The 3,820-nt window shown below is 41.6% G+C and overlaps 1 pseudogene across 1 annotated transcript; it reads right to left on the bottom strand.

Moving 5' to 3' along the window:
• Positions 1–1,481: 1,481 nt before the first annotated feature.
• Positions 1,482–2,078, bottom strand: LOC112615903 (annotated as a pseudogene). Its single transcript, XR_003117502.1, has one exon. The product of XR_003117502.1 is annotated as an ATP synthase F(0) complex subunit C2, mitochondrial pseudogene (transcript).
• Positions 2,079–3,820: the final 1,742 nt, after the last annotated feature.

Below are 3,820 nucleotides of genomic sequence, written 5' to 3'. Positions count from 1 at the left end.
TGGTCAGTTGCCTGAAGAGTTTTGGGCCCCTCAAGCTGAGCCAGTGGGAAGACCCATTTTCTGGGGCCTATGCCTGTTAAAACTGCTCTTTCCGACTAGATGGTTCTAGTAGAATCTTAGTGGCCCCAGCCTGTTTGGAAATGCCTGGAACTTTTTCAACAAAAGCAGAGACTCTTCCTTGATGGTGGAGAAGCACAAAGGGGAACCAGGAGAAAGCACACATCTTGCTCAAGAAGACTTTAGAGAAACAAAAACTGTAGAGAAAAAGTAAATGAACACTATAGAATCAAAACAAAAACAAAATCACTATTTATGAAGAAAAACTGGAAGGAAATAACAGTTGATATGGTGATGGGATTTGAGCTATCCTTTCTTTATTCCAAATTTTCTGTGATGTGATTATATTGTAAGTTTTTCATTCTAAGAGAAAGTAATTCCGGCAGTTAGCTGTGTGTGTGTGTGTGTGTGTGTGTGTGTGTGTGTGTGTGTGTGTGTAATGGGGTAGGGAGTGGTGATCAAGCCCTGGACTTGTAGTCAGGGGCTATAGGTTAAACTTTAGCTCTGTTACCAGCTGCTCACTTCTGAGCTAGTTATTTAACCCCTCTCTGCCTTGGTTTCCTTATGTTGAAAGCTGAAATAACATAAATTCCTGTTCCTGTGTTTAACAATACTGAGACCAGGCATATGTTCCTGTTCCCATGTTAAAAAATACTGAGAGCAAACAAAAATAACTTAAGCTACTTGCTCTAGGAAATAATAGTTCCTAGAAGATAAGACTGTTAACTAACTAGAATAGCTCACCTACGAAGACTAACAGCTTACTCATAAAGACTCGTTCAAGTCTTTTGCTGTGCCCACTGATCCAAAGCTAGTATGTCATAAACTCGGCCCAATCCTAGTTTTGCACCTTGTAAAACCCACCTTAAAATCACCCAGCTCAGGTCCTAAAATTGTATAAAGATACTTCCAACTTACCCCTTCTGAGACACTACTAAGACTGTCAAGATGGTGTTCTTCCTTACCGCAGTGAGTCTGATCAGGATACCCCTCTACTGCTTTCCGTGGTACTGTAACAGGTTCTCCTGGCAGGTTTTTTGAGGACTTGACAATATGTAAAAGAGGATGGTTGGATTCTACACTCTCAGAAGTCCCTTGTGTTTCTCACTTTCTCAGATTCATGTTGGTGACATTTTCTTCTTCTTGGCTGTCTTTCTGACATGGATTCAGTCACTTTTACAAACTGTTTTTTCAGACTTTATTGTTTTTCTTTTTCCTTCCTTAATTTGAAAGTGCAATCTAAGCTGGGCATTTCAGAGGAACAGCCACTGGTAGGTTCTAGCTGCAATTAAGAAGCTGAAGGATGGATAGTGGTGATGGTTGTGCAACAATGTGAATGTATTTAATGCTACAGAACTGTACAATTAAAATGGCAAAAATGAAAATTTTTATGTTATGTATATTTTACCATAATTTTTTAAAAAATTAATATAGTACTTATTTGTCTTTTCTCTGTCAATCTGTGGATGCTCAAGTCAAACCCTGAGCCAACCATGTTCCCCAGGCTACCTGAGGAGGTATAGGAAAACGAACACACAGGGCTGACCAGACATGGGAGAAAGAACTATGGGAGGTGGAGATGGCTCCTTCACATGGCAAAGAGGATGAGAAAGGCCACCACCAAGCAAAAGCGCCCCATGGCCTCCCAGAGGGCAAAGCCCAGAATGGCGTAGGAGAAGAGCTGTTGCTTCAGAGAAGGGTTCCCGGCATAACCAATGATGAGGCTCCCAAACACAGTCCCAATCCCAGCCCCAGAGCCAGGCACCCCAACTGTGGCAGCCCTAGCTCCAATGAACTTGGCTGTTGTGTTGTTGTCCCTTGAAATGGTGCTGGCTTGGAAGCTGTGGCTAGAGACAAGTGAGGTAAGGGGACGTGAGACTGACAAGCTGCTGAGGCTCTCATCTGTCAGTATCTCTGGTTGTTACTGCAGATAGAGGACGGCTCAGCAGCTGTGAGGTGCTCTTGACCAGTGAAGGAGAGGAGATGAACTTGGAGCAGGCGAGCATTTTCAGGGGATGCGGGGCTGTGGCAGGAGAGCTGCTCCCACTGCGGAGGAGACAGTACCAGAATTTTTTTTAAAAGAAGAAGCTAAAGGCAATTTCCTCTTTCCAATATTTATACTGGCACCATAGGATGCCAGCAAAGGGCTGCTGGAAACTGTTCCTCTTCTAGGTTAAAAGACATATACACGAAATATACAGGTCTAGAGCTTGTTAGAGTAAGGAGGTGCTCAGTGTCCAGCCTTCTCCTCCTCCTCCTCCTCTTCCTCCTCCTTCTCCTCCTTTTCCTTTCTCCTTCTTCTTCTCCAGAGAAGAGTAGAAGAGGCAACACTTTCCTTCCTATTCCTACTTAGCTGGATTTCAAACCTAACAGTATAAAGACAGAGTGGGTAAATACCTGGAACCTGGTTCAGGAAGATCTTGGTTCAGTATACCCTTCTATTCTGATCCAATGTTTGCACTGGTGGATTGGGGTACAATGACAGGAAGGGTAACGTTATGGTTAGACCAATGTTAAGTTTAGGGAGAAGGTGGATGTAACTTGAGGAGAGGCAAATGTGGTCAGAAATGGCAGACACAAGCAGTATATCTGAGTATCAATTTTTCTTTGGCAGTGAAAGCATAAGGAATACACAGGTTATTTTAGGTACATATAAGCTCGATAAATCTGGCATTTCTAGCTCTCACCAAAAGGTCCATCCAGTGTCAGCTATATAATTTGTGGGGCCCAGTGCAAAATGAAAATGCAAGTTCCTTTGTTCAAAAAGCAGTGAAAAAATGCTGTTAAAGATACTTAAAATATAAAGCTTTTCCCTTTCATCCATGGTCTCGCTCTTTGGGCTTCCATGGTGTTTTCTATCTGCTATTTAATGTAGTTCCAAGTGAAGAAAAATTAAAAATTTAAATTACTAGCATGCATTTTACCATTCATTTTTGTACTGTGCAATGACAGTTTTAAATGCAAATATAAGAGTACTTAAGTCATATGTGGAATAATCAAGTACACGATTTGTCTTCTGTAGTTTGTATGTGTGTATGTGTTTCATTCTTATCAGAACAGTGGGAATGCTGCAGAAAAGGAACCATTTTTATTCTACTTCTTTTTTTTTTAAATTTATTTATTATTATTATACTCTAAGTTGTAGGGTACATGTGCATAACGTGCAGGTTTGTTACATATGTATACTTGTGCCATGTTGGTGTGCTGCACCCATCAACTCGTCATTTACATCAGGTATAACTCCCAATGCAATCCCTCCCCCCTCCCCCCTCCCCATGATTTATTCTACTTCTTGATGCACACACACTCTTTACCTTCAGCTTACTGATGAATAAGGAAGAGTTGAAAGGAAAGGAAAAGGTTTGCAAAGACAGGGCAACCCTTTTCCTTTCCTTCTATGTTACCATTTTCTGTGGAAGTGGTTGGTTAACATGGAGGAGTAATATGAGTAAGAAAGTATATGATAGAGTTCCTTGGTCATTCGTGTTTCTGAGAATGTCCCTGCTTTCTTTCTGCGTTCAGAGCAAATTCTAGTTTGTATGGAAAACATGATCTCTCAGGACTGTCAGCAATCACACTTATTTACTCATGGATGTAACACACTTACCTTGTACTTGCTGTGGGTCTCAGTGAACTCTCATGCATTGCGGGCCCATTGGAATTCTGTGCTTATGAAGAATGACAAAAGCTATTTCTGAATGGGGTGGCAAGAAATGGTGGACACACATACAGTGTGTATCTCCTCTGCTCATGCTCCATTGAA

This window comes from Theropithecus gelada, chromosome X (assembly GCF_003255815.1).
Source record: "Theropithecus gelada isolate Dixy chromosome X, Tgel_1.0, whole genome shotgun sequence".
NCBI lineage: Eukaryota > Metazoa > Chordata > Mammalia > Primates > Cercopithecidae > Theropithecus > Theropithecus gelada.
The sequence above is the reverse complement of the archived record's forward strand: the minus strand, read 5'-3'. Positions and strand labels throughout refer to the sequence as shown.